This window comes from Podarcis pityusensis, assembly GCF_964106645.2.
Source record: "Podarcis pityusensis genome assembly, chromosome: 6".
Classification (NCBI taxonomy): domain Eukaryota; kingdom Metazoa; phylum Chordata; class Lepidosauria; order Squamata; family Lacertidae; genus Podarcis; species Podarcis pityusensis.
In genome coordinates, this window is record NC_138030.1 from 72,703,309 (window position 1) to 72,731,081 (window position 27,773).

A 27,773-nucleotide genomic window follows, 5' to 3' on the forward strand; every position below is an offset into this window, starting at 1 on the left:
ACTTTCCCTATTAGTGACATCCTAAACAAGGATTACAAGGGACGCGGGTGGTGCTGTGGTCTAAACCACAGAGCCTAGGGCTTGCTGATCAGAAGGTCGGCGGTTCGAATCCCTGGCCAGGGTGAGCTCCCGTTGCTCGGTCCCTGCTCCTGCCCACCTAGCAGTTCCAAAGCACATCAAAGTGCAAGTAGATAAATAGGTACCGCTCTGGCGGGAAGGTAAACAGCGTTTCCGTGCGCTGCTCTGGTTCGTCATGAAGTTCACCTTAGGGTCAGCCACTCAAATGCTGAGACATTTGGGTGGGATCTTTTTCTTTGTGAGATGGTGGGCCACCTAGAAAGAGGGGAAATCAGACCCTTGATTTTCCCCTGGCAAGACTCACCTTCAGGGAGAAACATCATCAGGCAATAGCACCATTGGGTCACACACAGTATTTCAAAATAATTAAAACACAATGGCAGAAAAAGCGGTTGCTCCAAGTGTCATTGAGCATGGCATGGAAATGTAATGTTTAGAACAAGATTCCTGTGTGACAAATCTCACATATTCACATCCTTAGGACACCCAGGAAACTCAGGAGCAAAGATAGGAAGGGCTTTCTTTGTGTGATTCCACAATTATTTTCATATTGTAGTAACAAGGATGAGGTGCAAAATCATGAACTGCAAACTGAGAAGTACCGAATTACTAATGCAGCATGCCATGCATTAGAGTCAATGACAAAATTGCCATTGGATTCTCATTGCTAAGTATTACCAAATCCATTATCAAATTATACATGGAGGCTTGTGGGCTGCATGAACTGCAGGATCCCCTTTAGTTTTTCAGCTCTGTTGAGGCTGTCTGCCTAGGAGGGTGCTTTGAACAGACTTTGAGAATATCTGCATTCCTGTTAAGAGGGAACTTTTGGACATTCTCTCAGTCAATAGGCAGTGTGCATTCTCTCTTATGTGATGAGACTCTATCAAAACAGCCCAAATGACAGTGCAGCCTTTAGTTCATGGGTTCCTTGGCTCTGGGTCCCATTGGTTGCCTTGCCCCAGTGACCATCACTCGTACCATTTCAGCTCATCCTCCATAGCACATTTGCTCCAGATTTCCTGATGGAATAGCACTCTCTTAATCAAAACTTGCATTCAAACCTCTCCTCTTGCAGAGTATTTTTCATTTAACCTTTATTTTACAGTCTCTTTAATCATCTACCACACCTGCAAACCAGATTGGCTTCAATGATAAATAAGCAGATCTGCAGACTCCTCCAAGTTCCTGAAGAACACAAGCTCCCGAGCGCAGCTCTGGGAGATTTGTTTCCTTCTCCGTGCACAAAGCAGGAGTGCAGCACGAGAACTGGCACAATTTAGGGTGAAATGGGAGAAACAATTGAAAATCCATTCAAAATTTTATGCTTGTAGAAAGAAAAAGCAGCAGCAAACGTGGAAGGTTGGTTTTCTGTTTCGGTTAAGTTGGCCTAACCATGGACCTGATGAAATGCTGATGAATGAGATTGATTCCAACCCAAGATTATGTATAGCACAGCGTGTGTTTGTTGCTCTCTAGTAGGTATATGGGACGCGGGTGGCGCTGTGGGTTAAACCACAGAGCCTAGGACTTGCCGATCAGAAGGTCGGTGGTTCGAATCCCCGCAACGGGGTGAGCTCCCGTTGCTCGGTCCCTGCTCCTGCCAACCTAGCAGTTCGAAAGCACGTCAAAGTGCAAGTAGATAAATAGGTACCACTCCAGCGGGAAGGTAAACGGCGTTTCGGTGCGCTGCTCTGGTTCGCCAGAAGTGGCTTAGTCATGCTGGCCACATGACCCGGAAGCTGTACGCCGGCTCCCTCAGCCAATAAAGCGAGATGAGCGCCGCAACCCCAGAGTCGGTCACGACTGGACCTAATGGTCAGGGATCTCTTTACCTTTTTAGTAGGTATATGCCAGAGTTAATTCATATGTGGGGGGTTTTCCCTCAATCACTATGAAGAGCCCTTTTAAATTCTTACTAATTCCAAGTTGCATTTTGGCTCTTTCGTGTTTAATTTGTAGATTGGAATACTTCCAGGAAACCTTGATGATAAAGGAAACAGAGAGCACCACTTTTCAAATTTAGCGCCACACAACAGGAAATCATTCTGGAGATTTGGGTAGAAGAGATCAACATAATCACTTGACGAAGAATGGTAAAGATATCACTGCATCCACTTTCCATACAGTCGAAGCTACAAAACACTGCATCAGAAGCATGAAGTTGGGCCCCTAGCCCAGAATGCATTAAAAAAAATAGCTATCCATAGTGTGTGTCTACAACTGGAACTTTGAGTTCAGAGGCCCTATCCCTCCAATGAGCAGGTGCTGGTAAAAAACAGCAAGACATGTCCTACTTGAAAGTTTCCCATGGGCATGAAGTTGGTCACGGATAGAGGCAGACCACACTTAGAAGCAGCCTCCGGCCACTAGTGAAACACCCTGGATCTGTGCATTCATTTCAGCCTGTTTCCGCATTCAACCTTTAAGGACAGAAAGGCAAGGAGAGATGCACATGGATTAGACATGCTACTGAAGCCCTCGCATTCCCAGGCTCCTTGCTTTATTTTATTTTATTTTATTTTGCAAAGTTGTCTGGTAAGCCACGGCCAAGCATGCCTCTTCCTTCCTCTTCGCCTGACACTTCCGCAGGCAGCAGTGCTGTCCTCAGCAGCTCTGTGGGGTGGTGGTTAATTGCCCCCGTAAATCACTGTGCAGCAGCACACTACTCCGTTTATTTTTCTGACAGTAATTTAGTGCTTGCTCTTTTCCACACTTGTCATTGCGTGTTTTTCCTCACATTAGAAGCCTGTAGAAAAAGGACAGTAATTAACGGTGCAATACACCCTCGTGGAAACTCTTTCATCATATTGTGATAATTGTACTTCTTGTCTGTCAAGGTAACCCTCTTCCTCTGCCTTCCAAAGCATTCCACACCGTACTATTTGTCAACTGTAAAGTGGAGACACAGGGTTTTTTTTTCCCTCTCGCTCTTAAAAAAAAAAAAAATCACCCTGACAATTGTGTAGAAGCTTCCCTGTGCTTCATCCCCTCCAAACTGGTTTTTTCTATTTGTCCGAAGCGGAGGTCATTTGTATTTTAGGGGATGTGTCAACAGTTTTTAGCCTGATCCGCACAATAACATTCACAGCAAAGATACACCTGGGTTTTAAGTTTCATCATAGGGCTGTGATTCTAAAGCCTTAGCCTTTCATGAGGAATGCAAAAGTCATCCATATTTTGCCAGTTTTTCAAGATGAAATGTAGCCTCTGTCATTTGGTACCGATGTCATACTCTAAATACTAAATTCCTTTAGTATGGCAAAGCCGTAAGGTATCCAAACTCACAGGTATACAAATTGAAAACTAAGGCGGTAATAAAAATTGCTGTAATGAGGAGCTTGATGGATGGATTTCGTATGCGCACAGCATCTGCTGTCATGCTTCTCGAAGTGTAAGGTTGGCCTGCCTAACAGTGACGTGAAAGAAGTTGGTAGGGGAGATGCAAGGTCTTCCAACTCCTTCTGGCTCACTATTTGCATTTCTTGATTGCTGAAGGATATGGTGTGCCAATTCATTCTTCCCCAGTTCAATAGCAATGCACACAAATCTCTTATCTTTCATGGCTTGTCAGGTAGCCAAGAAGGTGCCCAGAAAGGGTTAAGCTGAGCATTAGAAGAAATGCTTCTAATGGAGGGAACAAGGGGGCAGCAGAAAGTGTCTGAATAACTTAAAGAGACCTTTGATAATAGTTTGGGGCTTGAACACTCTCAAGATGTAATTTTTAAAAAAGATGCATGTCAAAACGATCCCATCAAATTGACATTTTGCAAACATATTCCACAAATGTTGCAAAACGTTTGTAAACAACGTGTAATCCAGCCATCTTTTCCTACAGTACTGTATTCACACAGTTGTTATCTAGAGGTTATCCAGAACTGGAAGCGTGGGTCTAGAATTGATGCAGGAAAATAACCACAGGGGGAGCAGGCTGTGGAGAGAAAGAATAGCCCATGCACCCAAAATGTACAGTTGGGTATGAAGCATTGTAGAAAGCTCAAGGAAGATTGCTGCTCGATGGAGACAAGACAGCTACTTGATGGAAGAACTTGATTGATAGACAGGTGGTCCTATGCCCATTTAACATATTTTTTAAAAAACAAACTCAAAGATGAAAATTTCGAAGAGAAAGGCACATTGCCACTCATCAGTGATCTACAGTCATCTTCCTAAATTGCTGGATTGGCAATTCCACCAGCTCTAGCTAGTTTGGCCAATCGTCAGGGATGGTTGGAGTTGTAGAGCAGCAACATCGGGAGGGCAGCAGGTTCAAGAAAACCGATATAGAGTCTAGATCTAATCCACAAGAGCCTGTGACATTTCTGCAAGGTGGCAATCGCAATACTGACAATATCTGGCCAGGGAACTTCACTTTCCCAGCAACAAGCAGTGGAGGTGCTAGAAACATCCAGTACCCCCAGCAAAATAACTATCTTGAGCAAAGGCAACTGAATCACTCCCAATGAGTGACAACTGCATAATTATTGCCTGCCCACCCCAGTTATGGTGTATTAAAAGCCTAAGATTCCAGCATTTGGAGACAAAACCCTCTTTTCTATGCACAATATTTGTGCTCATCCATCGGCACCAATGCGTTTGGAGGAAGGGGGCACCAATGCGTTTGGAGGAAGGGGGCACCAATGCATTTGGAGGAAGGGGGCACCAATGCATCTGGAGGAAGGGGCACCAATGCATTTGGAGGAAGGGGGCATCAATGCATCTGGAGGAAGGGGCATCAATGCATCTGGAGGAAGGGGGCACCAATGCATCTGGAGGAAGGGGGCATCAATGCATCTGGAGGAAGGGGCACCAATGCATTTGGAGGAAGGGGGCATCAATGCGTCTGGAGGAAGGGGGCACCAATGCGTCTGGAGGAAGGGGGCACCAATGTGTTTGGAGGAAGGGGGCACCAATGCATCTGGAGGAAGGGGCACCAATGCATTTGGAGGAAGGGGGCACCAATGCGTCTGGAGGAAGGGGGCACCAATGCATCTGGAGGAAGGGGGCATCAATGCGTTTGGAGGAAGGGGCACCAATGCATTTGGAGGAAAGGGCATCAATGCATCTGGAGGAAGGGGGCACCAATGCATCTGGAGGAAGGGGGCACCAATGCATCTGGAGGAAGGGGGCACCAATGCATCTGGAGGAAGGGGGCACCAATGCATCTGGAGGAAGGGGCACCAATGCATTTGGAGGAAGGGGGCACCAATGCGTCTGGAGGAAGGGGGCACCAATGCGTCTGGAGGAAGGGGGCATCAATGCGTCTGGAGGAAGGGGGCATCAATGTGTTTGGAGGAAGTGGCACCAATGCATTTGGAGGAAAGGGCATCAATGCATTTGGAGGAAGGGGGCACCAATGCATCTGGAGGAAGGGGCACCAATGCATCTGGAGGAAGGGGGCACCAATGCATCTGGAGGAAGGGGGCACCAATGCATCTGGAGGAAGGGGGCACCAATGCATCTGGAGGAAGGGGGCATCAATGCATCTGGAGGAAGGGGCACCAATGCATTTGGAGGAAGGGGGCATCAATGCATTTGGAGGAAGGGGCACCAATGCATTTGGAGGAAGGGGGCATCAATGCATTTGGAGGAAGGGGACATCAATGCGTCTGGAGGAAGGGGGCACCAATGCGTCTGGAGGAAGGGGGCACCAATGCATCTGGAGGAAGGGGCACCAATGCATTTGGAGGAAGGGGGCACCAATGCGTCTGGAGGAAGGGGGCATCAAAGCATCTGGAGGAAGGCAGCTACTTTTCCTTAATGTCCAGTTGTTTTCTGCCGCACCTTAAGAGTATCACCAAGTAGCTTCAGACCACGAAAGGGCTGGGCGGTGGGGGGGGGGGTTGAAAACACATTTCAACTATTTCCCCTCCTGTCAGTCCCCAAATCCCACCAGCTCCTCGGTCGAGAGGTTAATTTGGCAGTAAGCAGCGTCTTGGGAGGAGAGAGCGGGGGTGGCTTTATTATTTTTATTACTTTGGGAAGAGAAGCTTCAGGTTTTCAGCGCGGCTCTTTTGACTGCTTCCCACCTTTCCGTCATCTCCCCCTTCCCCTCTCCCCGTCTCTTTCTCTTCCACTGTCAGCGACGAGAGGCTAATGGGACGGGTGGTCAAGATTTCTTTTTTTCTTTCTTTTTGGCGGGGGGGGGGGTTGCGATGGGGATCCATCATCGCGGCCCCTTCTCTCCCCGGCGAGGAAAATTAGCATGGCGGCCCCGATGCCGCAGCTGCCAGAACTGTCAGGCTCCTTCCTCTCGCTCATCTTCATTAGAGCTCCCTTCCTGGCGCGCGGCGGCGGCGGCGGCTGCTGCTTGCTTGCCTCCTCTCTCTCTCTCTCCAAGGCCTAGCTAGACCTGACAAAAGGGGCCGCCACGCCCTTCAAATGTCAAAACCATGGCGGCGGGGGAGGAGGAGGAGGAAGGGAAGGCGGGAAGGGAGAGGCGCCTTCTTGTGTGCGCGCCCCTGAAGGGGGAGAAGAGGAAAAAATGGCGCCACGCGCGCTTGCAAAAAGAGACAGCCCTGCTGCTGCTAATGCTGCCCTTCTCGACGGAGAAGCGAAGGGGCGGGAGCGCACGCCGTCTCCCGAAGCTTTACAGTGGGAATTAGTCTATTAAAAACCATTAACATAATTAGGAAGCTCCTGCCCCTAAGAACGACGGGGGCTTCGCTTATTCCCGCCGCAGCCATTGTTAAAAGGCGGGGTTGTCGTCTCGTCTCAATTTACACTGCCTGACCCCGCCATGGCTCCTTGGGAGCTTGTTTCTGTGGGCTTCCGAGAGAGCTGCTTGTTCCCCCTTCATCTCTCTGTCTCTGTGCGTGTATTTTGATTATTTTTTTTTGGCCCCCTTCTTCTTCTTCTACAGCCACAGATTAAATCAGCAACTTGCTCAGAAGGTCACGATAAAAAACGAAAAGAGTAAACCGGAGAGGTGCAGCTGGGGACTCCCCTCTTCTCTCCCTTTCCCCTGATTAGCAAATCAAAGCTGCCTGAATGATTCACACTTTTCACCTGATTTTGTCCTTTTCACTAATCATGTAGCCATTTCCCCTTGACTGACAGTTTTCTTTATAATTGGCCCTGATCTAGTCGGGTTCTAATAACCAGAAAATCCCCTCGGAGGTCCCAGAGCCCTCCAACGGAGAGCCTCTCGCTCGGCCTCCCTTTCCCTGGGCCATCTGTGGGGCTGTGGCGAGGCTCGCCATGGTGGAAAGCTGCCTCATCTAAATGCTCCATAATGGGGAGGGAGCGGGAGAGCCGGGAACGCGGCATAAAGGACTTGGAGGTAGCAGATTCTAATTACTGTTCATTTGCCAGAGTATCAAAGCCTAATTACTGTTCAGCGGATGCTCCTGGGGAAAGCAGGAGTCAAAGCAGGGTTCTGGCAGCTCCCCCAGAGATCTCCAGGAAGCCCTTTATCCGCCTCTCTGTTTAAATAGGTTGAGTGGGACTCTGTTAAATTACATCCTGGAAGCAAACACATTCCGCAAACAAACACGCGCCCGATCCGCGTTTCTCGAGGAGGACGAGAGAGATCTTTGTAATATGGGGCCTGCTGCCTGATTTGTCTTTTTAATGCGCGCAATAAATATCCGGGAGAAATTTAGCAAAACTCCGTCGTCGCCTCCTCCTGCTCCTCCCTTTCTGCATTTTTTCTCTCTCTCTCTTTGGTTGTGGTTGTTTTTTTTTACCCCCTTCTCCCCCCTTTTTCTAAAGGCAAGCAGTTCATCTTTGAAAGGGTTTTCGCACCTTCCGGGAGGGGAGGGGAGTCGCTCTCTGCCGCTTATTTGACAATTTCTGTCACCAATTAGCAGCTAAATCAACATCAGCACAAACAAGAAATAGAAAGCTCGCTGGGGCACCTAGCAGAGCACTGCGACTCCTTTCCCTCCTCTCTCTCTCTCCCTCCGTCTCTCTATATTATACGGCGTGTGTATGTCCCCCCCCCCCTTTCCCATTGCCCCATTAGGAAAGCATCATATTGCTATCCATTCACTGCAGCCCTCAGCAATAGATCAAGGCGGTTTCCCTTCTGCAAGGAAGGGGATGGATGGGCAGGATTGAATTGTCTCGCATCCCTCCTCCCCTCCTCCGGAACTTTGTCAGGTAATCTGCTCGCTGCAGCCAGGAATTTACAAGCCGCCGACAACAACCTAATGAGGCAGGCAAGCTGTTAGGCGAGCTGCTCGCTCCATGATGAGATGCTAAATGAAAAGCTGGTGCGACACACGCCGTTTGTTATCATTCAATCTGCTTGAAACCGCAAACTGGTCATTATCCAGCCATTATTTTCGTTGATTTACAATCGCGGCGGATGAAGCCATTGCTGCGGCTTGTTCCAAGTCCCCTGGCGGGGAGATGGGAACCAGCTTGCAATTTGCATTTACACGATCTGACTGAGCAGCTTATTAGATCTGGATATTTATTTTCCACTTAACCGATGTTTGATTACACTTTAATAAAGTACAAGAAAACTGTCTGGGCTGCCCGCGACGGATGGATCCCGCCGGGTGGCTTCGACGGTGCGGGGAGGGGGTGTATATCGGAGAATGAAAGGAGAGCAAGAGAGAGATAAGACCAGCCAAGGATGATGGGGAGCTTCTTAAGACAAAAGTGACAAGGAAAGGAAATCAGAGAACGCGTGTCATACGTCCGGAATTCCATGGACATACACGGAATTCCGCATCCGTCCATAGTAATCATCCAGATATCCAGGAAAAATCCAGACGCATCTCATGTCGGCAGTGCCAATATCCCCTTACAATAGCTCAAAAACAGCAATTGGTTTGTTTTTTTATCTTGCCCAAAAAAGCTCAACACCTTTGGCCAAAAAACAAACAAACTTTTCTGTCCGGATTTTCACCGTTTGAAATATGACAACCCTAGAATATGGCACAGGAAAAGAGAAAGAGAGAGGGGTGTGTGTGAAAAAGGCCAAGTGTCAATCAGGACACCGCAAAGCCCTGCAATCACCACACAAGGCCAGTGAAGCGAGAGAAGCCGTACAGTAATTAAAATATATTGTTGACCAATCTTCCTTTCATTAGCGCCCTGCACTCCATTGATCCGTGAAGGGCACCGGCAGGGGGCGCTCTGCAAATGCGACGTACAACTGCCTGAGCCAAGCTTTCCCGTTTTCCAAATCAGGCCTAGGGCTCACCAGCAGCAGGGCCATAATCTGCTGCGCGGGCATATAATCAGTGCCAAATTAATCTGTTCCCCCTTGGCTTCTTCTTCTGCTGCTGCTGGTGGTGGTTGTCTTATGTTAAAAAGCTGATGGAGGAGAGCTCATGAATTCTGACAAAGCCTTCTCCAAAGAAGTTCTCATATGCATGTGTTATTGAGCCACAGATTTGTTTTATTTTGAATTATTACCAGCCGGATGGAGACATTTGTATTCATTTCGGCTGCGGGAAGACAATGGGCGCAATGGCAAAAGTACTAAGCTCATTCTTGGATCCAGATCCTTGCTTGGCTGTGGCCTTACTGCGAAACTAATATTAGTTCCTTAACTGTACAATGAATATAATGGCGAGCTCCCTCTAGATCCAGTTGCTGCTTTTCTGCTAGGAAGGCTCCTGTGCCTTTATAGTTGCATGGTTGGCAAATGTGGGTTTTCCCCCCTTCCATACAGACGCAGTGATGTGAGGCTGCACCTGTTGAACTCCTGCCACAGTGGGCAGGGGGAAGGAAATTTAGTTCAACTTCCATGACTAAGGCTGCGTACACATTGCTGGCTCCAAATGTAGCTAGGTTGTTCTTTTTCTCGGTTCAGATCAAAGCTGGTTTCAAGTGGGAACCACATCAAAATGCAATGTTTCATTTTTTAAAAAAAAGCAGATATGAGAAAAGGATAGGTATGAATTGTGGCTAACGTCATGTGTACACCATTTCCAAAACCAGTGGTGGGAGTGCACTGCATATAGAGCAAACAGGAGTGTGTACACAGTCTATGGTCTGCCAAAGCTGCTTGGAAATCCATCTTGTCTTATAGGTAACAACAGTGAGTGCAGACTATTTAAGCCAGTGACAAAACTAAAAAGGTCTGCGTACCCAATTCAGCAAAACCATGTTGTAGAAACCTCCTGCGACTGCCTTATTTCAGTTTCTGGCTGGATGATCATGCTTTTGAATGTTGCTCCATGTGTTTTAAGAAACCTTTCTACACAGGAAAGGAACACATTAGGTAGAAGGAAAGCAAGAATATCCTCTCCCTCTTATGCTATGTTTATATATCCAAGCTAGATTTCTTGGAACACAGGAAGCATTGCCAACCTCCAGTCTGAACTGTTACACTCGAGTAAAGTACCAAATCACAAGGCTTTACTTAGCATCTACTTTCTCTAAATATTTGATTGATTTTTAAAAAAATTATCCAAAGTTTGTCCCATACTTATTCTGTCCTTTGGGCAAGTGACCCACAATTCCCTTGTATTGTTATATCATTCCCTGACAGGTGGGGGTGGGTAGGTGGTTGTTTTGCTACCAAAAAGAAAAGAAAAGTCTTGTTTTAGGACAGTCATGTTAGATACACACTGTTTTCTCCATCCTAAATCCAGTTTGTCACTTCACAGCTATGAAAAGCGGAAAGATGAAATTGCCCTGGCTGTTTATCTTATTTTTTTTTAGGGGGGGGGGGAGAGTGAACTGAAAAGGAGATGTGAGAAACCTTAAGAGGGGGAGAGAAAAAGGTGGAATCAGAAGTCCATGGCAAGTGAAAGACTGCAGGAGTTGCCAATGTGATGTCTTTCGGATGTTGCTGTACTACAACTCCAATCATCTGTGACCACTGACCATGCTAGCAGAGGCTGGTGGGAGTTGAAGCCCAAAATTTGGAGGGTGCCACGTTGACTTCTCCTCTGAAAGAGTACTGCTGAGGAGGAAAGAGTGTGGTCCTCTCTTGTCTGTACAATAAAACAGGGGAACACCTCTAATGGCTAAAATTTATCAACAGTGAAGTTCTTAAAAGAGCAGAAAAAGACAAAGTAATAAGAAATGGGCTTGTTTCCTCCTTGTTTATATGTGCCTAGAACACCTCAGATTATAATAAGGGACCTTAGCTAGGGCCAGACGGGAGGATTTCATTTTCCCCATATCAAGATCTAGTCATTTGAATTATGGGAAGACACGCATTTCCCCACAACAGAAGTGCTAGGCAGAAGTGAAACGTCTGGAGCCCATGCAACAACTGGGCAAAAAACTGAAAAACATTGTCTAGCAAGTTCTAAATTTTTAGACATCCATAAGCAGAGATTTGGGGCCTGTGCATTTCACTTGCGCTAAAGTTACCCACTTTTTTCCTTGAAGAGGTGCGACACCTTTAAAAGCTGCAAGACTGGCAGATATCCGGTACACATAGCAGAATTTCATTGTGTCTCCATGCCTCAGTTTTTCACTATCCCTGCATCTCCATGCTGGGAAAAAGACTTACAGCAATTCTCCTGTCTTCTCCCTTCTGGAATGTCAGTCTCAAAGACAGCGTCTGATTTTAACCAAGTTTACTTCTCATTATTTCAGTGGTTCAACTGAGTAAGCATGTTTATGACAGCAGCCTTACTTGGAACGTAATCCCCGTGGTTTACAAGGGAATTTATTTCCATGTATGTGTATTTAGAATCACAGCTTAGGAGGGTTTAACATGTTCTTTGAGGACAGCAGGAGAGGAGCCCCTTTGAAAAAAAAGATCTGTGCTAGGCTACTAGACTAGGACATGATTTGTAAAAACAAAAACAACAATAACAATTAAGAACACAGCTTAAGACCTCATGCCTGGAACTTCAAAGATGGTTAGATCAATGGGAGATGTTTATCACTTCTGTGCATTCAAGTCTAGGACATCCTAAAAGGCAAGAAGCAGAAAAGTCAGGCAACCTAAACTTAGGGAAGCTCCCCCTCCTCTATCTCCCCACCCCACCCCCCGCATTTGGAGCCTAGCCACTTGCTCAGAGGTCTCAATTCCCACTGAAGCCCACGGTGAACAAAGCCCTGCGTTGCTTCTGAGGGATTGTGATCATTGTTGTTATTTATGTTAACTCCCCAAAGATCCGAGTCAAGATCAAGCCAGGCTCCACGGAAACATGTAGGAGAATCGTCGTAATAAATCCCGGCTTCATTGAAGTCGGTGACACAGCTTTAACGGAAATCGGGTTTCACCTGCACAACACGGCGAAGCAGAACATCAATATTGTGAAATAGAACACATAATGTGTAGTGCAGGGAAGCCAGCGAGGGTGTCAAAGAAAAGGTAGAGAAGAGAGAATTCAAGCCAAGGGCACAAGCCGAAAGATTTCGGCAACGTACACACAGGGCAGACTCAAAACACAAATAACGGTGTAGCGCAAATTACATCAAAGGCTCTCTCTGCTTTGGGGGAGGGAGAAAAGTTGAGTGATACAGAATTACAGGATTGTGGAGTTGGGAGGGCGCTGTGAGATCAAAACTAATAATAGTTACTGATGGGGCAAAATTATGCTGTTAAATATTGTCTGGTATCTCTAGAGCTGTGCTAGCAAATGTCGTTTCGCTTCAGAAGTTGTTGGACTCTTAACTCCCATCAGCCACAGACAGTGTGGCCGATGGTCAGGGATGATGGGAATTGTAGTCCAGCAACTCCTGGAGGGCACTACATTGGCTTAAGCATGCTCTAGAGTAGTGCTGGTTAAGCTTTTTGGAAAGCTTGCCACAAGTCACAATATAGGATGGTGTCATTTTTATATGCATCTAGCGGGAGGCAGTGGAAGACAGGATTGCCTGGTGTGCTCTGGTCCATGGGGTCACGAAGAGTCGGACACGACTAAATGACTAAACAACAACAACAAGCATATACAGGTCTTTGGGGTGTGTTGCTTTGCCCCTGGCTTACTGAGCTGTGGGTTAGCTAGCAGCACAGCTCCTAGAGAAACAGGCAAGGATGTGGATGACATGGACTGGTTGGACACAGAGGAATGATGGTTGGCGCCACCTGGGGAACCCCCAAGGGAAGAAGGCTCATAGCTCAGAGATTGGTGGTAGGACAACAGCGAGTGGTCAGAGGGAGAGGAGGCAGTAGGCTGAGAGGATGAGCTGAAGAAGTAACAGGATTTAGTGAGCAGGAAGAGTCTGTGGCAGAGAGCAGTCCAGAATCAGAGGCAAAAGTGGAGGCTGGAGAGGAGGGAAGCCCAGAGGCAGAGATGAGTCTGGCTGGTAAAGAAGCCAGGGAGTCTTCCAGGACCAGAAGAGGTATGAAGAGGGAGGAGCAAAGGCAGACACAACGACCAAGTCTCAGATTGCTTAGGAAGGACCTAGGGGAGGAGATATAGGAAACCACGGGAAGGCGGGGACATTCAGTCCAGACAACTGCCTCATTGGGGCATGATCTACTGAGCCAAGTTGCTGGCCTCCTGAGTCAACCTGGTTTCCTGGTTCCCTTGAATAAAGGGAGTTTGCTTCACTGATGCCATGTGATTTATTACTGACCTTCTCCTGACACCCACTCCTGACAGTGGGCCTGCCTAGGCTGTAACCAGGCCTAGGGGTCCACCTAGCCTCATACCCAGATGCCTGTGTCCCTTTTAGTGCCAGGGCCAGTCAAACTCCTGAAGATGGGGTTAATCTGCGGTGCCCTCCAGAGGGTGTTGGAGTTCACCTCTGGGAAGTGTCCTGTCAGCTACTTCTGCTCTGAAGTTTCAGAGGCAAAAATACTTCCTGTGGGGAGAGCAAACTCCAGAGGGGCTGAACATGACCTAGAATGCAATATCCATACATCCTGCAGCAAACCCCCAGAATATAAGTGAATGCAAAAAAGACTTCTTTGAAGGCAGAACATGGGGAAACCATTGCATTAACCACTTGCCCTTTTCTGTGAATTATTGCAATGCTTTTTAAACAAAGGTTAATTTTATGGACAAAGCATACCAGAGCCTTCAGGGGAAAGAAGGGGCACTGCAGTAACATCTCGGTCAGCCTTTATGTCAGCAGAAGCCTTTTTAGTTGGCAGAGGTTTTTCAAACTACTCACTAACAACTTCTGGGGGGAAAAACATGTGCTCAAACTCCAGCCTATGGTGACACAGCAGATCATGCACCCACAAAACATGGCGTGATATCTTTGGCTGCAGACGAGGGTTTCCCATGATGAAGCATCCATTCATATTTCCCAGTTTGCTTGTAGTTAGGGAGTGGAATTCAATGTACAGTGGTACCTTGGGTTACAGACGCTTCAGGTTACAGATGCTTTAGGTTACAGACTCCGCTAACCCAGAAACAGTACTTTGGGTTAAGAACTTTGCTTCAGGATGAGAACAGAAATTGGGCGTCAGCGGGAGGCCCCATTAGCTAAAGTGGTACCTCAGGTTAAGAACAGTTTCAGGTTAAGAACGGACCTCCAGAACGAATTAAGTTCTTAACCCGAGGTACCACTGTAGTTCTAAGTGCAGGTGGGGGTGCAAGCAGAATGAGGTCTGCTTGCAAAATGGGACTTTCCTCCTTCTCCTCACCCCCTAAATCTGATCTGAGATGTTCCCCAATCTTCTATCACAGAAATTCTAGCCCATCCTTCCAGCACCTACCAGGGTGGCTTACAACCATTTAATATCACAATGCAATGAAAATGTTGTATTGCTGACTGGATCCAGAATCTTGGTGTCGCCTATGAGCATAATAACAACTGTTGTTCCATAATAATACAAAAAGCAAGCATTTTGATAGCTCAGATGCCTTTGTTCTTGTATATATACACAACACATCTATGGTCGCATTTTGTTGAAAATGAAGGTTGAAAAAAGGAACAAATAAATGCCAGCTTGAAATAAATGCACAGGGTTCGCTGCCTGTTCCTTGTCTTTAAACCATTCTAAATGCAAAAGCTTTGCTGTGTATAATATTGCCCTTATGCTGTTCAGCCAGTCTTTGGTTTGTGAACCTTGGACAATTCATGTTTTAGCCCAATCTGAGCTGTGATAGTTAGAGTGTCAACCGAGTGATCGGTTTGCTATGGGAATACATCGTCAGTAGACCCTAATGATGTTGGGGGGTCTGTTTGAATGAACCATGATCTGTTTTAACGAATGTCTTCAGCATTTGTCTTACAGGCGCCAAATGTCTGAATGGGCTCTTACATAGAAACAGAATGAACCTGTTTAACACATTTGTTCTAATAGTATGGGTGTATTTTATCCATACTGTTAGTAGTGCTTCTACATGACTCGCTGTTAAGAGATTACTTTCCTGATTCATCCTTAGGTGAGCTCTGTAGCGGGCAATTAGCCATTTCAAATGGGGATGTCCGCTTCCAGGTGTGCAACTGACACAGCAACCTGATGTATGTCTGTCAAAAGGCGATGGGACTTACTCCCAGCTAAATATGAACAGGATTCCTTCATTGCAGGGGGTTGGACTAGATTACCCTTGGGTGCCGTCCAACTCTATGGTTCTAGGATTCTATGGTTATAGGATTGCAACTTAAATCGGCAGATAGGCAGTCACTTCCTTTGCTGGATGAGGACGTATGTTTTCCATCAGAAGTGCAACACAACTCAAACTCGCAAGGCATGCTAAGTTATTCATATATCTTGTTTATTTGTTTCTAAGGAAAAGCCAGTTGCATTTTGACAGCCTGCAAAGAAAGTTCTAAGAAACCAGTGTTTATATCACAAAAGTAAGCATGTGTATGGGATATGTAAAGCCCTTCTTTCCGCTTAGATCTGTTCTTGCCTTTAATTTTATAAGCAGCTTATATCTCAATTTAATCAAGCTGTACCTGACCAGTGAGCAGAACCGATTTCAAGGTGAAGGCATCCTTGCTTAAAAACAAAAACCTGAGCTTCTCCTTTCCCTTTTTATATAGATAACATATTACAAGGGTTTATTTATCACCCTATTTATCCCTTTTACTGTATTTAACACCCGGAAATTTAAGGCTTGCCTACAATTAGCAATCCTTGCCTCTTCTCCCTCCAGACCCCTGCAAACCAAACTCTTAATAAAGCTGAATTGTGCATCAATTCTGGACAAGGTTTTAAGTTCTGGGTGATAAATAGGTGGCAGGCTTTCATTATGAAACCTTAATTACAGCAGCTTCTTGGGGGGGGGGGCAGAGAACTACGTGGGCTAATATTTCACAAGCATCATCTCAGCCGAAAGGTGTTCTTTTACAGTTGTCGGCAAAGACAGGAATAAATATTCTATTCTGCTTTTTTTAAAAAAAGGAGGTTGGTGGTGAAGGCTCTCTGTGCAGATATGCCATTGAACTGAGTGGGAGCTCAGCAATGATCGGATTGGGCCCACGGAAGAGGGGGGGCGGCATTTTCACACTTTCACACATTTGCTGATGCTTTCTTTGCATTCCAAGAGCTCTAGCAGGTTTATTTTTAACATGTCATTCTTGGCATAGATTTAGGGTCTGATCCTGCACTCAAGGAAACGGTGTATCAAAGTCGCCGCCGCATATGTTTTTGCTTTCGAACGTGCTGCCCGTGATTATTCCGGATCCTGCTCTCTGGAACCAAGAGGAACAGAATATTTCTCTCTTTCTCTTTGGTCCGATATCCACATGTTTAGACATCACTTACTTTCCCTTTTCCACATGTTCACATGCCCATATGCCACTCATCAAACAGGGGTGCCCACATGAATAAAACAGGGAGGGGCAAGTAAGCCCCGCTCCACATAATCAATCTCAGGACGCAGTGCACATACATAGGGTTGCCGTATTCCCAAAAGTGAAAATCCAGACAAGGTTGTGGAGCTTTCTTTGGGGGGGGGGGGATTTTCTTTGCTTTTTAAAGAATTATTATTATCATCATTTTTTAAAAAAAATCACCCTACTTGCCATATGTTCAGGTTTTCCCGGACATTTTGCCAATTCAGCAAAAATCCGCCTAGACGCCATTTTGCTGGCAGATTCCCAGACATGTCCAGGAAAACCCAAATGTATGGCAGCCCTACACATCCACCATTTGAATGGCAATGTCATCAACTTTGGGGCAACCCAGCCCCCTCAAATATTTTTTTTGGGGGGGCAAAGAGACCTTGGCCCCTAGGAGTTGGCTCCTATGTCATCAAGAATACAGAATACTTGATGACTGGCAGCTGAGTGTGTGAATTGACCCCACTGAAACACGTCTGTGGTGATATGCTGTCTAAGTGGTGAACATGTATGTGCGAGCCAACTCATGACAATTACATTCCCTTTTAAACGCACAGCAAATAGCGGGTTGCAGGCTTGTGTAATTGAACTGTATGTTCCTGGTAAGTTCCCTTTTTATCCCTCTTAAAAGAATAAAAACACAACAACCTTATTTGAAGTCAGTAAAAGAAGTTTACTCACATCATCAGTTCAGAGTTGGATCCCTGAAGGCAGACTTAGTTACAAAGTACCGGTAGATACATGTGGATCTATCCCATAGGGGGATAATCCCAGTGTCCTCTATTGGCTGAAAGGCAACAGAGCATTTCTAGCTAAAAACCTGCTCCAATGACGAAGGAAAGATGGAACAGAGAGTGTGGCAGCATGCCTTGCCCTTTTGTTACCTGGACAGGTAAGGTCACACCCACTTCTAGTGACATGCAAAGGAAGTATGTTGTCAGGGAACTGACATCGGAGCTAGAGGCGGAGGGAAGGCTCTCAAATGATGCTGGAGAAGGGCCCAGCAGGGAGAGAGGCAGCTCCGCAGATGGGGAAGCAAATCAGTGCTACACCAGGGATAAGGAGGGGCTGATGGGGGAATCGGCGGGAGGGCTCCAGGACTCTTCACCGGACACCAGCGGGGAGAGCACTGGTCCCCCGCTACCCACGCCCACCCTGCGCAGAAGACTTCCGCGCAGAGAGAGTAGGAGGAGACTGGGTGTCAAACAACTTTTATGTTGGAAAAGATTTACGAAACGCCCACTGACGGATTCTGCTAGCGACTGAGGCAGCCGCGAAGTGAAGGGCTGCCCAGACTGAAAGGTTTACCAAGGCAACAAAGCCTGGAGAGGCGGCAACTTACGCACGAGCAACCCATACCCATTATATATGTCCCAGCCAGGAGGAAACAGGAAGTTATCGACTGGCTGGACTAAACATTCCCCCGCATGTCCACTCTAGGAAAACAAGGAATGTTGTACTTGACTACTACTTATGTATCACATCCCACAGTTTGGACAGCACAACCCAACGCAGAGTCCTCGCAAAGGACAGTCCCACTGAGTTCAATGGGAGTTACTTCTAGGGAGGTGTGTTGAGTAAGGATGGGAAAGCTTTGGCCTTCCAGACCAAAGGTTGGAATGCAACTCCCATCATCCCTGAGCATTAGCCATGCCAGCTGGGGCTGATGGGAGTTGGAGTGTAACAACATGCGGAGGACCCCATCCCTGGTGAAGGATGAGGAATCCATTTCTGCAATCCTCATGAAATTGCTGCTCAATGCAATTTTGGTGATGAGATGCTCATCTTCTCTCCACCCTCCTCCCAAAACATGTCACAGAATGGGGAGACTGCAATGGGACTGCTAGCATTTTATCTATCGTGTTTTATTCTATGTCCTTCAACATCTCAGCACTTCTGCGTCTTGAATGGAAAATCAGAACTAGAGCACCAAACCTGCAAACACGGCCTGACTGGTCCTCACCTTAAGTTTGAATTTGCATGGTAAGCCTTCCGGGAAAGGACTTCATGAAGAGCAGTATTGGGCCTGTCTTCTGAGATGGCACCAAGTCGCGTTTTCCTAAAAGATAATGTTTGTGTTCTTAGCCCATATATCAAGCCAAGGGAATCAGGGGAGAAAGATTTTAAACCTTAAAAAGATGTACTGCTCCTATTGTCATTGCAACTCTTGAGGCCAGCTATCATAGCCGCAGTCATTAATTAGATGAAATATTTCAATTAGCATGAATTATTAAAATCTCAGCCAATTAGCCAATATGGCTGCTTTGTCAATAGGGGATAGGAAATAAGCGACTCTCCAGGTTTTTGTCAGAATCCTGGGCTACGATAGTTTATCTGAAATGTTAAAAGCAGACATCTGTCTTGAGCTGCTTTCACGCCATCCATTTAAAACGTATCGCTTCCCCCAAAGAATCTTGGGAACTGCAGGTTGTTTCTGGTACTGGGCATGTAGCTTTATGCGGGGTGAACTACATTTCTCATGATTCCTTCGGGAAGCTGTATGCTTTAAATGGGTGGTGTGTACACACCCTGTGTGTGTATTCCTCCTTAGCGCACTTAGAGTTGCTTCCTTCACCGCAGTCCAAAAACACAGGAACTCCTTGCACATACTGGAGTGCCTGTGGACAGGAACATTGGAAGACTCCTTTCTGCATGTGCAAAGAGAGATACATGCAGAGATGTTCTGCCATGAAATAATGGGCATCTCGCAGGGCGTTTGTACGTACCGTATTTTTCGCTCTATAGAACGCACTTTTCCCCCTCCAAAAATGAAGGGGAAATGTGTGTGCATCCTATGGAGCAAATGCAGGCTCCTTGGCTTCAGCGATAGCAACGTGAAGCCTCCAAAGCGCAGAGGGAGAGTTCCCTCCACGCTCCGGAGGCTTCGCGTTGCTATCGCTGAAGCCTGAAGGGCGAGGGGTTGATGCACACCGACCCCTCTCGCTCTCCAGGCTTCAGGGAGAGCCGCCTGAAACCTTCGGAGCGCAGCGCGAGTTCCCGCTGCGTTCCGGAGGCTTCAGGTTCCTTTCGCTGAAACCAGGAGAGTCTTGCTCTCCCGGCTTCAGCAAAAGGAACCCGAAGCCTGCAGAGCACAGCGGGAACTCGCACTGCGCTCCGCAGGCTTCAGGGATCTTTGAGGCTGGCGGTGGGGGAAAGCAGCACTTCCCCCCACCGCCAGCCCCACAAGCTTGGGGGGCAGTGGGAAGGCAGCGCGCTGCCTTTGCGCTGCTCCCTGACCTGGTCTTTGAGGCTGGTGGTGGGGGAAGCAGCGCTTCCCCCCACCGCCAGCCCCACAAGCTCAGGGGGCAGCACAGTTGAACGCACAGAACGCACCTTGTTTTAGAGGGGGAGAATAAGAAAAAAAAATTCTCCCCCTCTTTGCGCAGCGCCCCTTCAGCGAAGTGGCAGGAGAAATGGAAGGGGCTCCGTTTCTCCTGCCGCTTCGCTGAAGGGGCGCTGAGCAGAGAGGGAGAGAATTTTTTTTTCTTGTTCTCCCCCTCTAAAACAAGGTGCGTCCTATGGTCCGGTGCGACCTATAGAGCGAAAAATACGGCACTTTGGGAGCCTTTGCATCCACAGGAAATTTGCTAGAACAGGGCAAAGGCCTCCAGGAAATTGCTGTTGGGAAGAGTGGGGAAAATTCACCGTTGTGAAGAAATATTTCCATACCTAATGGTGAAGGGCCAAAGCTTGGGGGTAGAACAACTGTTTTACATGCAGAAGCCCCCAGGTTCAGTCCTCAACATCTGGGAGAGTACTCTGTCTGAAATCCTGGAGAACCGCTGCCAGTTAGATGGGCCAATGGCCCGACTCAGTGTTAAGGCAGCTTCCTCTGTTCTGATGCAAGCACCTCAGAAAGCACTGAATAACATGTGATTGGTGGGCAAATGGCATTTATTTCTGAAGCAGCCTTGGTATCCCAAGGGGATATTTTATTACTTGGAACATTTCCTGCTGCTGGGCTGGGGTATTGTGGCGGGGAAGGTTGATTTTTGGTAAATTTATTTTAGATTTTGTTGCGATTTATGTGGAAATTTGTCAGTTTGGCTTTGTGTTTTCTAATTCTCCGTTTAGTGTTTATGACTGCTTCTGTTCCTGTTGTAATTTTTTCATGCTGGAAGCCACCTTGAGCATCGTTTGAACTGTGGAAAGGCGGCATACAAATTAAATTACATATACTTTATGTAATTTGGATGCTTGGTGAAGTTGTTTCTGTGCAGCCTGCATGCGTTTAAAGCATTGTTAAGAGTCAAAAGGCAGAGAATACAACCTGCCGTTCATCACTATCTTGCCAGAGGATGATGAACCGCTGTTCCACTTGGAGTGAGGGACCTGCACTGTTCGTAACAGGAGGAGCAAGATCAGAGAATCTCCACAGCTGGAATTCTACAAGTCTTTGAAAGGAGAATAAAACATGGAAACCTGGGGGCAGACTAAAACATGAAAACCTGAGGTGCTGGTGTGGCTCCCCACCACATCAGGATCTCACTTTCGGCAGTGTACAAGGTGCCTGTATTAATAAATATCGGCGAGTTGAAGTTGTGATCTCTATTGTCTCATATTGAGCTGGCTTCATTAAATCAGCCCGAGTCTGGCCACTGAATTCAGTGGGTTAGGGGCTGCTGGAACAACATGGCCTAATCCTGGCCTCCCATCAGAAATGGCACAAGGAGCAACGTATCTGTGCACATCTGCCAGTGATGGATTTAGGGCAGCACAAGTGGTTCCGACGCAATGGGTGCTGAGCCTAGGGGGCGCTGCAGGGCGTCGCAGCAATGATATAGTGAATTGAGCAAGAACGGGAGACAAGAGGTGAGGGGGTGTTTTGTACTGAGTTGAATAGGATCCAAACTGCAGCAGTCTGATTGGTCCTAGAACAATAGGATCCAAAACACAGCAGTCTGATTGGTCCTAGAACAATAGGATTCAGAATGCAGCAGTCTGATTGGTCCTAGAACAATGCAGCAGTATGATTGGTTGGCAGGAACCACCCAATCATTCTCCAGATAGAAGCGAATCCACAACCTGATTGGCTTACAGTAGAATTCCGGAATTAGCCAATCATGTGCAGCCCATTGTGTAAATAATGTATATAAAGCAGATACTTTGAGGGGACATTCATTCATTCCTCCTCACCACTAAGAGCTGAATAAAGAGCATGAAATCACTTTGCGACTCTGAGTATATTTCAGGGGGCATCAGTTGTTGGGCTCGCAAAGGGCACTGCTGAAATTCGAAAGACCAAAGTCTGTCCCTGCATCCACAAGCTTGATAAAGCCTCCATTAGGGGCTGTAAACTTATACAATACATTGAAGATATTGACATTTAATCAACCAAGTACCTAGCTATTAATCCCAGGAAGTCCACATTCTAAGGCAGTGTCTCCCAAACGTGGGTCTCCAGCTGTTTTTGAACTGCAATTCCCATCATCCCTGACTAGCTAGGGATGATGGGAGTTGTAGTCCAAAAACAGCTGGAGACCCACATTTGGGAAACACTGTTCTAAGGCAAGGATAGAGGAATCTGTGGTCCTTCAGAAGCTGTAGGGCTATGGCTCCCACCATCCCTGACCATTGACCGTTGGGTGGAACTGATGGGAGTTGTATTCCAGCTGCTTCCTCCCTGCCCTACGTTCTTTAACACAACTTTACAAAGCTTGGTAGGAGCAGCGGAAAAGGCAGCTGCATATACAGTTCCCATGAAGATTTGAAACTTGTAGGATTTCAGGAGCCTGGTTTCGATGTTCAAGAGGTCTTCATTTCTCACCTCCGTAATTCGGCCCACCATCCAAGGAGCTCAGGGCAGAATCATACACAGACATATCACTTTGTGCTGACAATAGTCCTGCGCCAAAGAGAACCAGCCCGTGATCACACAGTGAGGGTGCATGGTTTGTGGGAGATTTTGAAGTTAAGCCTCCTGGGTCCAACATTCCTAGCTACCATTGCACCACACCCATTTGCCTTGTCTCACAGTGAAGACCTAAGCAATGATGAAGTCACAGCAAAATCACAAGAAAGACTCAAACAAAGATTTTTTTTTAATCAAGGCTCATAACAGCCCCTCCTATTGTCCCAGTTTCTGATTTGATCTCAGAATGTCCTGCTTTTCCTGTAAAGGTAAAGGGACCCTGACCGTTAGGTCCAGTCACGGACGACTCTGGGGTTGCAGCGCTCATCTCACTTTATTGGCCGAGCGAGCCGGCATACAGCTTCCGGGTCATGTGGCCAGCATGACTAAGCCGCTTTTGGTGAACCAGAGCAGCGCACGGAAACGCCTTTACCTTCCCACCAGAGCGGTACCTATTTATCTACTTGCACTTTGACGTGCTTTTGAACTGCTAGGTTGGCAGGAGCAGGGACCGAGCAACGGGAGCTCACCCCGTTGGGGGGATTCGAACCACCGACCTTCTGATCGGCAAGCCCTAGGCTCTGTGGTTTAGACCACAGCGCCACCTGCGTCCCTTAGGATGTCCCTATTTTCATCGGATAAATATTGAAGGGTATGGAGATATGCAACTGGGCGAGCCAAGGAGATAACTATACAGCCTTTAGAAGACATCTGAAGGCAGCCCTGTATAGGGAAGCTTTTTAATGTTTTAATATATGTTGGAAGCAGCCCAGAGTGGCTGGGGCTACCCAGTCAGATGTACAGGGGGGAATAATAATAATAATAATAATAATAATAATAATAATAATAGAATAGGATGTCTCTATTTTCATCAGAGAAATGTTAGAGAGTATGCCATAACAACATTTAAAGCATTTCTCAAGAATAATGACCGAGTGTCGGATAAGGCTGACTGCATTAGAAAACTACAGAACAATGTACAAAACTGCAGGCTCTCCCTGTCAGATGCTATTCTTCCAAAGCAGACATGATGGGAGTTGTAGTCCAGCCCATCTGGAGGGCACCAGCTTGGGAACTGCTGTTCTATTGCATTTCTTCCTCTCTTTATGGCCAAGGCCACCGGACCTCCCTCATTAACACCTCTCAATTCTGTAGTTGTTTCTGTTTAAGGAGTCTTTGGGATGAATTGTTTCTTTTGTTTACGATCTAGCAAACGAGCCTTGCTAATCCTTATATTTTATCTCCCTAACATATGGAAAAGCTATTTATTCCAGCCAATCACAATAAAGTGAAAGAAAACCCCATTTTATGGAAAGGTATATATCACAAGTTTGTTCATCATTAAAGATATGATTACCGGGGAAAAGCTTCCAAAAGTGGCACATTTATGATGCTGCGAACAGATGGGGACATCCATTTTCCTTGCAAATACTTTGGAAATTGCTCTACTGGTAGCCGTATAAAAATGATATACAGATGCAGCAGCCGCTGGGCTGGGACGAGAGCTCCAGATTTACACCGTAAAAGCTTCACATGCACCCTGTCAGCTTTGATTGATCTGTCCTCTACTGCTGGGGAAACTTGTTGACAAGGGGAAGAAAGCGGGCACATAATTCAAGGCCCCAAGCCAAAGCATTCACCTGACCAGGCTGGCCCCAGGCAACAAATCCTCATCCCTACCAACGGGCGGTGGCTAATTGTTCTCAGCAAAGGTTGAATAGTCAAAGGTTAATTTCTAAAAGGAGAAGAAAAAAAAGAAATGTGGAATGCTGTGCCCTATGACTAAAGCCGGTAGTGGAGACAAAGCAATCTGCACATGCTCTAAGAAACTCCTTTTTATCACCTCCAAGGATGAGCCTGGTCACTTAAAAACAACACCCCACATAGTTCTAGGCTCTTGGATGGCTGGTGTTTTGCATGAGGAATTGAAGCACTGGGAAATTTTGGTTGGTGCAATTGAAATTATTATTATTATTATTATTATTATTATTATTATTACCCCGCCCATCTGGCTGGGCTTCCCCAGCCACTCTGGGTGGCTTTCAACAAAATATTAAAATGCAGTAATGCATCAAACATTAAAAGCTTCCCTAAACAAGGCTGCCTTCAGATGTCTTCTAAAAGTCTGGTAGTTGTTGTTCTCTTTGACATCTGGTGGGAGGGCATTCCACAGGGCAGGTGCCAATACCAAGAAGGCCCTCTGCCTGGTTCCCTGTAACCTCACTTCTCGCAGTGAGGGAACCGCCAGAAGGCCCTCGGTGCTGGACCTCAGTGTCCGGGTAGAAGGGTGGGGGTGGAGACGATCCTTCAGATCGAAGTGGATCGAAGCTCGCTTCAGCGCCGCAAACCCACTTCAAAAAAGAAGGGGCTTTTTGCAGTTAGGCAAGCAATGAGAAATGGAAGGGGAAAGTGTGGAAGGATGGAGGGGAAGACATTTAAACACCCCACAACATAATCAGAAGGAATGCTCCATAAAGGCCAGCTGTAATCGAACCTCCACATAAGGTGCTTTGCGCAAGCAAATCAGAATGAAAGTTCAACAAAACAGGTTGCCTGGAAGAGCCCTATTTTTAAGCTATCAAGCTCATTCCTGGAAGTGGCGGAAAGGAGGTTCTCAGAGCATGTACGAAGTGCTCTGCTCTCACTGCTTGACTAACCAGCTTCTCATCCAAGGGTTGCCAATGTGATGTCCTTCAGATGTTGGATTACAACTCCCAACATTCCCAATTGTGCTGGTTGAGGCTGATGGGAGGCTGATGTAGTCCAATGGCGTCAGGAAGACACCCATTGGCTTCCTAGTCTGAGGGCAGCAGTGCCAACTTGAATAAAATATTGTGGGGGTCCAGGTAAGCCCCGACCCACATAATCAATCACATGATGCAGTGCACACAGACCATTTGAATGGGAATGTCCATCAACTTTGCGGAGGCCCAGCCCCCTCAAATATTTTATTCTGGGGGCCAAAGCCCCCACAGCCCCTCACAGATGACTCCTATGTCTGAGGGCATAGCATTCCATATCAAGTCTCCAGCCTCCAGAGCAGCAAAGGTGTGGCAGTTCCATCACCCCCTGTATGAGAAGCCATCTTCAAATATCTCAAGGGCTTTCACATGAAAGATGGAAGGGTAGGACTCGAACCAATGGCTTGAAGTTGCAAGAAAGGAGATTCCGACATTCAGAAAAACTTTCTGACGGTAAGAGCTGGTTGACAACGGAACAGACTCCCTCAGAAGGCAGTGAACTCACCTTCCTTGCAGTATTTTATGCAGAGGTTGCATGGCCGATTCCTGCATTGCAGGGGGTTGGTCTAGATGCCCCCCAGGGTTACCTTTCAACTCTACAATTCTATGAAAATCTGGGAGAGCCACACATTTCGTCTGGAACGAAATGCTCAAGGGCATTTCAGGAGCGTTTTCACTGCTGCGTCGCCTGTGCCAAGCCCGAAAATAAGGGCGGCCAAAAAGATTCTTTCCAAAATCACCAAGGAAGGGATCTGGTGAAGGGGCAAGGACACCACCTCCTGAAGGGAAAAAAAAGCAAATAAATAAAAACCCAGAAAGGCAAGCTAAGCAGAAGTTAGCAGGAACAATAAGTGCTAGTCACTGTATCTGGTTTTCACGATGCACTTTCCATTCTCCTATGCATGCACAAAAACCATGCGCATACATCCAGGACGGCTATCGAGCTCCAATTGTCATTATCATATTGATGAAGTTCATCAGAGTGCAATTTTGGGTTTAACACCAACAGACTGGGGAACAGGAGCAAAGAATTATCTAAGAAGAGCACCGCATTCTTACCGCAGGGACGTTTCCCTGTTCCAGTTCATTGATGGAGTTGATTAAGTTTAAATGAAGCAGACACTGGATAAAAGTAAGGGTATTGACCACTGGGGCAGCACCGGGCTGTGCTTGAAAAGGCCTGATACATGCAGAAAAGCAAGATTTGCTAAATGCTCTAATCTTCAATCAAATCTTACATCAATACAGACAAAGTTTGGTAATGAGAGATTCAATGAAGCATGCGGGAGAAAGAATTAATCCTCTTGGTCTAAACTGGCTTCAACTTTGAAGCTTGCTCCGAAAGGCAAGGCAGTTATCTAAATGCTAAATAAGAAACTTATTGTACTTTTCAGGGCAGGCCTAATCTTTTGTCTATTTCATCTCCATGATTTGTATGCTCATAGATGGCAAGTTGTCATGGTGATTATATCAAGCTTCTCTGCAGCCCAGAGGTCTTAAAAAAAAAAAAAAAGGGAAGCGAAGCACAAGGGCAGCCCATCTGGCCAATCCCTCGAGATCAGCTGAGGGGGGAGGCGGGGTTCTCTAATCACCACAATAGCTCCCAATACTCCCCCAAGACCACCATGTTGCCCCAAGGAGGGTATCAGTCGCCAGCCCACCCCTCTAGTAAAGTTCCTTTAGGGCGCTTCTTGTGTTTCTGGGGGTTATCAAATGCTGGCCGCAGGAAACCGCTGGTTTTAGAAAGCTGACAAGAACCAGTGCTCACCCTTTGATGTCACTGTCCGGATGCAAAGAGGAAGTCGCTCCACTTCACACCGAGAGGCAATCCTGCCTCATTCGCGCTGCCCGAACCGACAAGCCGGCCGAGAAACGGCGATCCCTTGCAACCTGTGCTTCACTGAATTTTGCATCGCGCTTCTCTGGCCAAGTCTTGTGTACATAAAGATGCATGTTCATAAAGTGTGCATAAAACAGCATATATTTGTGAAGTTAACACACCATTTGGCATTAGGCAAAACTACGCACAAATCGATCCATGTATTAGGATAATTTTGCAGTGAAATGCTGGTGAATTTTCCGGGTGTTTTTAAATAAATAAATCAGCAGCATTTGTTGTTGTTTAGTCGTTTAGTTGTGTCCGACTCTTGTTGACCCCATGGACCAGAGCACGCCAGGTACTCCTGTCTTCCACTGCCTCCCGCAGTTTGGTCAGACTCATGTTGGTAGCTTCGAGAACACTGTCCAACCATCTCGTCCTCTGTCGTCCCCTTCTCCTTGTGCCCTCCATCTTTCCCAACATCAGGGTCTTTTCCAGGGAATCTTCTCTTCTCATGAGATGGCCAAAGTATTGGAGCCTCAGCTTCACAATCTGTCCTTCCACTGAGCACTAAGGGCTGATTTCCTTAAGAATGGATAGGTTTGATCTTCTTGCAGTCCATGGGACTCTCAAGAGTCTCCTCCAGCACCATAATTCAAAAGCA

The 27,773-nt window shown here is 46.8% G+C and overlaps 1 long non-coding RNA gene across 1 annotated transcript; it reads right to left on the reverse strand.

Annotated features, from left to right (window-relative positions):
* Window positions 1-402: 402 nt before the first annotated feature.
* On the reverse strand, window positions 403-27,394 carry LOC308478824. The gene is made up of 3 exons (XR_013987316.1): window positions 27,059-27,394; window positions 18,662-18,757; window positions 403-2,827 (listed from the first exon to the last, which is right to left on the reverse strand). It is a non-coding gene; the product is annotated as an uncharacterized lncRNA (long non-coding RNA).
* Window positions 27,395-27,773: the final 379 nt, after the last annotated feature.